The sequence below is a fragment of the Amaranthus tricolor genome, chromosome 2, assembly GCF_026212465.1.
Source record: "Amaranthus tricolor cultivar Red isolate AtriRed21 chromosome 2, ASM2621246v1, whole genome shotgun sequence".
Taxonomy (NCBI): domain Eukaryota; kingdom Viridiplantae; phylum Streptophyta; class Magnoliopsida; order Caryophyllales; family Amaranthaceae; genus Amaranthus; species Amaranthus tricolor.
The window spans coordinates 5,593,114-5,601,259 of NC_080048.1; the positions used below are offsets into that span (position 1 = coordinate 5,593,114).

Consider the following 8,146-nt stretch of genomic DNA (forward strand, 5'->3'; position numbering starts at 1 on the left):
ATTATATAAAGAAAAATCCATGGCTAAATTTTTGAAATAGTTTGTTCAAAAATCTTATAATACCTTAAATAATAATTCTTTATATTTTATTTAAATGTCTCATTTTCTTTTTTACATATTCACATTATATGTATCATTTTCTTATTTGACAACTCTTTATCGTTATTTACTTATGCCCTCACGTAATTTAACTATTTATATTACAATTGTTATTAAATTATCATATTTTTTCGTTACTCATCCCTTTGACGTGGTTTAGGTCCCTCTCCTTTTTATGAAAATTAATGCCAGATCAATTAAATGAAACATTTGATTAGAATAAGAACTAGTATTTCTTAGGGTATGTTTGGATTGGGAGTAAACAATTAGGGGTAAAAGAGTCAAAGGAAGAAAATAAAGTTGATAAATGGGAAATTAGTGAGTTGTAGAGGTAGAAGAATAGTTGCAAAGTAATGAAAAATAAAGGGAACTCTCAATTTTGTGGGGTAAATACTTATCCCAGGGGAGGGTAGGGAATGTATTACCTCCATAATAGGGGAAATCATCTTCTTTTTTCTTCATTATTTTTATTTCATGCTTATTTTATCTTCTTCACAGCTATCTCAACTACTTCGAATGCATCTCTATTTGCTTTCAATTCATTAGTTTGACTTTAATTTCCCCTTAAATATTTATACCTAATCCAAGCATACCTTTAGGATAAATAGTCATAGACATATGGTCATTAAGACATCAACTTACTATCCCACACAAGTCACACTCTGGGAAAGAAGGCATGATACATATCATACCTGTACCCTTTCAAAGAAAAGGCAAAGATTAATGTGCACACTTAATATATCCCTAAAAATATTGGGATCACAAAGAGAAAGATAAGTGACACATAGCACATCTGGAAAGACTTCTGTAACATACAATACACATTAAAACTGTAATTAATTCTTAATTTTAAAATGTGAAAATTCAGCTAAATATAGTGAAAAATAAAATTTTTATTGGTGAAAAATTGATCTAAATAATTGATCCAAAAAAAAAAATTAATATCTCTTTTATCCTAATACAATCTTCATCAAAAAGTACTAAATATATTTGATAAATGTATAATTTCTAAAAAAGTTATATAACTCTTAATTTAATATCCAATAAAAAGAGATAACTTGTAAATGGAGATTTTATAGGTATGTATAGTGATGGGTGGATAGATACATGATACATGGTGTTAAAAATATTCGCAAGTACGTGGGAGCTGCCAGTCCAAGGAGCTAAGCTTCTAAACTAACACCCAACAAACTCTTAACTCCTTAATCTCTACATCATCAAACTTTCCCTATTCAACTTTCCCAATCTTACTTTGAAGTGTTGATATTTGCCTATCTATCAAATGCAACTATCACACCCATTTTCCTATCTTAGCTATTAAATTCGATCTTGTAACTTATTTTCGATATTTCAACTCAAAACTCACGACGTTATATATATATATACACACAAATATATATATTTCTTTCGTATACTTAAATGTAACTGAATAAATTCATCGTATGAGAGAAATATTGAAGAAAAAGAAGCCTCTATGTAATGTTTCTTGCTCAAATGAGTATTCCAATCACGGCAGCAAAGAATTATGTATGTAAAAAGTTAAAAAGTTAATGAATATATTGATATAAAATTTATAAGGTTTTAATTTGTTATGATCAAAAGAATTAAATTTTCTTTTTTTTTTCTTAATATTGAAAAAAACATGCTAATGGTTGATTGAGATGCTCATTTGAGTAAGCAATGTTATGGGAAGAGGCTAGTTTGATTAAGTTGAAGTTGTGCATTTGTGCTACATCAACTCATACTAGTTACTATTGATCAGTCACACAGGTTAGTTATGAAAATAATTTATATTTCTTGCATTTTAGTTCATTTGAAACATGGATGATATTGGCTAGTTATGATCATATTCCTTCCAATTCTAATCATCAAATAATGTGCTACTTTTAAGAAAAGAAAGGAGACCACAAAAGAGGTTCGAGTAAGGGAAAACTGATAATTGGCAATTATGTTGATATATTTGGATCATATAAGGGCATAAACAAAGGGGAAAAAAATTAAATAACAAAATAAGAAATTTAATATGAATCTGAAAAAAAAAAAGACATTTGATTAGAATAAACGATTATTATTTATGTTTGTTTAGGGGTGTAGATTCAGAAATCATTTAGACATTTACTCATTTTATTGTTTGGTTGACTAGAAATATAAAAATTGAAAAACTTTTATGGAAAGTTTTTTCATTTATCTAATATATTTTTTCAAAAACAAGTCGAAAAATAAATTTTTTTTTTCACTCTCATGACCTAATATCTCTGCCTTTCTCATGTTAATATGATAACTTCATACAAATCAAACAAAAACAATTAGTAATATTTATTTATATTTCTCATATTGAAATTTAATCTTCATTAAAACAATTTATTTATATTATTAATCCAAACACTATGGTAACTTTGTTATTTAATTGAATTATTTGAAAAGAAGGTGCAATAAAAGGCGTAAAAAATTGTTTAAATATGCGCATCCGGGGAATCGAACCCCGGTCAGTACCGTGGGAGGGTACTATGATACCACTACACTAGATGCGCTAATTGATTATCTTCAGCTAATAATAGCTTAAATTGATAGATTTATTGATGTCTATTCCCATTTTTCAATCTTAAATCAACAATTTTGGCATTAGTTTATACATGAATTTTAAAATTCTTATGATTAAACTTTGTATGGACTTAAGATAAAAATATAGCGTTCAATAATCTTAAAATTCATTGTTTTCGACTTAACTCATTTCCACTCTTTGAATAAAAGATCATAAAATATTTTTAGCGTGGATCAAGTGTATATTAGATTTTTACCTATTAAGATTGACACATAAAATAAAAATGATGAAAAATAAAATGAATATATACTCATATGAATGTATAGTGTCAATGTAAATCATAACTTTATAACTCTTTAAAAAATATTATATAAGAATTCGAAAATCATGCAATTAATTCTAAAACTTTTTAACAAAATATGGTCATAAGAAAAAAGGGATACAACATTAGTGTATGTTACAATAGAATTGTTTAAAAAACCTAGCCAAAAAACTATTTTTTTGAGTTGTAACCATTACAAATAAAAAGGTGTAAGTATTACAACAAATTAAAGTTGTCGGATTCCGATAACTGTGATCGGATATAATCTATTTGACTTAAGTTTTACCTTTCACTTGAAATAAGTGACATTTGACTAAATAAAAGTCTTTTTTATAAATTCATTTACTTGTGTAATTTAAACTTATGTATATGCTTATTTATTTTAAATTTAATTTAACATTTTCAAAGTAATTTTAAAATTACTCATTTTTTAAAAGTCATTACAATAAATAAAAACGTGTTGGAAAAAATTGCTAACACTGTGAAAACGAAGTTAAATTTTTTCTCGCTTTGCGTGTTAGGTAGTCGCAACATACATTTTTCAAAAAAATTTGATAGCTACAATGATATTCTTGATTTACATGTCGTAAAATATTTAACATTGTTTTTACTCTTTATAAAGACTTTTTTTTTTCGGTTTGGCCTTTTCATTTAGATGCATTCCTTTTTTTTAGATGATTTAGACGCATTCACTAGTTCTTACTTAAAGCTACTACAAATGAAGCATCAGTTCATAAGAACTAAAGACATCAACATAATAGGCAGCCATTTGAATATAACGCTATCTCTAATAAGAATAAGATTGTATGAATTTAAATGCGAATTTCCAATCTGACCACCATATCTCTGTCTTGAGGGGAGCGTGGCATTTGGGTAATAGAATGGTGAGAATATTATTTAGTTTTATATTTACTTCTAAACATTGATATTACACCTACACTTTGACATCTAACTTCTAGTACAATAGCTACAACAACACCTAACTAACTAACTAACTAACTACTACTCTTATGTTCCTCTTAAACACGGCTTTTTATTTAGTTTGTTTGCATTATCTTTTTTTAATAATGGTCCTTTTTTTTAATTCGTCCATAAACTTATTTTCTATTCATCTTAATCGTTTATTTCTATCATCTATTTAATTTTTTGTCTTATTCTCTATCAATGGCTGATCCAGAATAGAAACTTAGTTGAAGCACAATTGATAAAAAAAATAATTCAATAAAAAAATTCAAAAAGTCATAATATATATATATATATGAAAAATATTTTCAATTCAACTCTACAAAAAGATATTCTATAATTTATTTCGACGAATTTTCATATCTTGAAATCTACGAGTAATATGATCATTAAAAACACAACAAAATACATTCATCTCAATAAAAGTTACAAAATAATCATTTATTTATTGATCTTCCATTTTATTACACAATTTTATTATGCAATTATGATTTAAGGATATTATTTTAGGTGCAATATGAAAGCTACTGAGGTAGTACTACAATGCTACTATTACTATTACCTCTACTTTTAATCAATACCTTTAAATGCTCTACTAAAACCAGACGTTAGATAATCATTCATAACAATCACAAAAAGTCAATTAAAGTGCATCTAAATCAAAAATGATGTCAACATGAATATACTGTTGCTGATGGGCTGTGATGAAACTTAAAAGTACCAATTTGGCATATGAATCACTACAACAACAACAATGTGTTTATGAATCGACTGTATAAATCAAATTAAATTAACTTATAAAATCGTCTTAAAGTCTTATTTAAATACATATTAAACCGACCTACAACAACAAATTTTGGCAGATGAATTTTGCTACAACACTACACAACCTCATTTCCTAATCCTAAAAAATAAAGTCGGCTACACTTATATGAACCAAATCAAATCAAAAAATAAAATTGTTAATTTCCCTTAAATACATATCAATTGAACCCATTACATCAAATTTTGGTAGAAGAATAACGTCTTAACAAAGTATATAACATATATATTCGAACTTAATGATAAGCCAATGGGATGAACAGTCATAAGTTCGAATCTCATCCAACTCTCATTTTAATTGGAATATTTAGCAATAAGTATGAGGACGAAGGGGGACGTATATAAGGGCGTAGATCGGCTATATGAACCAAATCAACCTATGAAATGGTATAAATTAATTTCCCTTAAAAACATATGGCATATCAATATTAAGCATACACATCACTTAGTCAGTTAATCACTTAAAAATGAGGTAAACAAAAGATTATCCTAGTTAAACCAAGTGATTAATTATCACACAATAATAAAAAGTCAAATGTGTCGTACAATTTGGTAATTTTTAATGATTTATTAACAAGTTCCGTTGTCGTCCAGCGGTTAGGATATCTGGCTTTCACCCAGGAGACCCGGGTTCGATTCCCGGCAACGGAATTTTTTCCCTTTTTTGATTTTATGGTTTTAGCATGTGCCCACAATAGGAGATATACAATATACATGAACTCATGCAACAACTGAGCATGATGCCAATTGGTGACAATTGAGTATTTCTACATGACTATTACATATCATCGACTTCACACCTTCATAAAGAAGAATGTTACAATAAATTAGTGACAATAGTTTAAAACATCCATATATTTTGATTATCATATACATAATATTGGCATTTAGGGGATGATTTGTTTAGGTGAAAACATTTTATTCAAGTAAAATAATCTCATTAGTCTCGGATTTTGTCTCGATAGGAACACATATATTTTTTCATAAAGTTTAGAATTTGATTCTTACATAAATTTCCCTATGTCTTACCGTAAGAATAAACACTAAAACTCTATTAAGGTCGTCTCACCGTAATACAACTTTACTTAAGTCAGACCAAATTATTAAAAAAAACGCTTCTTGTATAAGCGGGAATTCAATTTCATTGTTTTTTTCTTCTTTCTTTTACGTTTGTTACTAATGAGTCTTTTATACAGATTCGTTTTACGGTGAGATGGGTTGTAAAATAAAATAATCTAATGATCACCTTGCTTCTAGCAGCGAGGATCGAAGCTAAGCTATATCTCTTCTTCCTAGAGCTTTTTTTACCACTTACTCTTTCGCTTTTCTCCAGTCACTTAGATTGTAAGAATGCTATTGAAATCAACCAAATTACCAATTTCTTGAAGAGGTGAAAGATTGCCTTTCTCTCTTTTGCTATTCGATATATATCATATCGTAACAAGTTCTGTTGTCGTCCAGGGGTTAGGATGTCTGCTTTCAGCGAGGAGACCCGGGTTCAATTTCCGCTAATAGAAGTTTTTTATATCACAAATTCTTGTGAGAGGCGGTCTCTTTGAAAGGTCATCTCTAAATAGTCCGGCTCATCATATATTTTTTATAAGTAGGCAATAAGAATATTCCAGGAAGAGATATAAGATATTGAAAATAGGCATTAAGAATACGATAAATAAGCACTAAGAATAATATAAGTAGGCATTAAGGATAATGTAAATAGATATTAATCTTTAATGGCTGGGTTTGAAATATGTCTCTCAAAAATATGATTTCTCAAGGGCTAGCTTTTTATATTTTGTTTAAAACTTAAGTTTACCGGACCTTCTGATATCCAGAGACAAGGAATTACTGAGTTAGGAAACAAAACCAAAATTTGAGGGTCACTTTGTATAAAAATTGAAAATTAGTAAAAGTAGCTTTTAAGTTTTTAGTTTTCAAAATTATTATATTTCAATAAATTTTTAATTATATTTTTATTTATTATAAGACATATCATAACTATGAAAATCAAACAACAAATTTAAAAAATCACAATAATACGAAATGGGTCCTTAAAAGACTAATTTATCGTTACCCCATATTTTAGGGGAAAAAGAGATGTTTGGATTGATCGAAAACATTTTCACATAAAACTATTTTCCTCAAATTCCAATATTTTGTTTAAAAAAGGATTTAAAAAGGATAGCTGAAAAGGCATTTTTCATGCACTTACAAACATTTTCCTCCAATAATTTTCTTTCTTTTTTCCATTCACAAGATCTCAATTTTCTCTAAAATATTTCACTGAACCAAGAAAACTAATTATCATTTATATTTTCCCTTCAAATAATTTTTATAAAAAGTAATTTTCTCAACAAACTAATTTTTTTGTCAAACTAAATACCAAACATGGCTTTGGCATATGTAACTCAATTGACTCCATATTTTTACCAAAAGTTAATTTACACAATAGATTAGTAATATAAATCCTTTATCTTTGCCGGATCAAAATTCCCCTACTGATCAAACCCTCTCGTATTGCATTTAAAAGCTTGCCTGGAAAAACATTTTATGGCTTTACTCTGCAAATTCGATTGATATTTAAGCGAATTTAAAAAGCACAACAATAATTAGAGTATATAATATATTATGAGATATCAATTATCAGATTAAATTTTTGATTAAGTTGGTTTCTTGACATGGTATCAAAAGCCAGCGTGTCACCCACCCCTCATTTTAAAGTAAAATATTTAGTGTTAGGTATGAGGAGATCTGTGCAACCTCCACACTTTTCTAATTGTTAGAGTATATAATATATGTTAAAGCCTCAACTATTAGCGGCTTCAACCGTCAGTAGCCTTTTAACAATCAGCTTAAACTCAGTTCGAATGGAAATCTCGTACTTATCATCCCTTAACAAGCCATAGCCTAATTTTTCCAACTCAAGCGAACTAATCAAAAAGTAATCACCACATCGACATTGATAACAAAAAATCCAAAGCTTCTCCGATGTCCAAAACCATCATGTCCTAAAACAAAACATCATCTGCAACAAATTCATCGCATCCCAAACTTTGAATCTTATTATCATAGAGAACACGTGATCGTGCATCGCTTAGAATTTCCCGAGCCTTTTAGACCTTCGTGAATCTATGCTATAAATCTTCACCACAATTTGGCATTTAGGAAGACTTAAGGAACTTATTAGGGTGGGAGTAAGTAAGGTTAATCAATAGTTTTGACGAATCTTTACATGGCGTGCATCCTTGTTTATGGGTAGGACGAATTTACTGAGAGTCGAGCACAAAATACAACCGTAAGTGCTAGTCTTTGCTCCTGAAAATGTAACATTCATATTTAAAAGTTCAGAATAATTAACCAAACACCATTATATATAATGGTTTCTTCAATTCCAGCTTCAT

General features: G+C 28.4%; 2 non-coding genes across 2 annotated transcripts; one reads left to right on the forward strand and one right to left on the reverse strand.

Annotated features, from left to right (window-relative positions):
- Window positions 1–2,559: 2,559 nt before the first annotated feature.
- On the reverse strand, window positions 2,560–2,630 carry TRNAG-CCC (transfer RNA glycine (anticodon CCC)). The gene has a single exon. It is a non-coding gene; the product is annotated as a tRNA-Gly (tRNA).
- Window positions 2,631–5,327: 2,697 nt separating this feature from the next.
- TRNAE-UUC (transfer RNA glutamic acid (anticodon UUC)) lies at window positions 5,328–5,399 on the forward strand. The gene has a single exon. It is a non-coding gene; the product is annotated as a tRNA-Glu (tRNA).
- The last annotated feature ends 2,747 nt before the right edge of the window (window positions 5,400–8,146 follow it).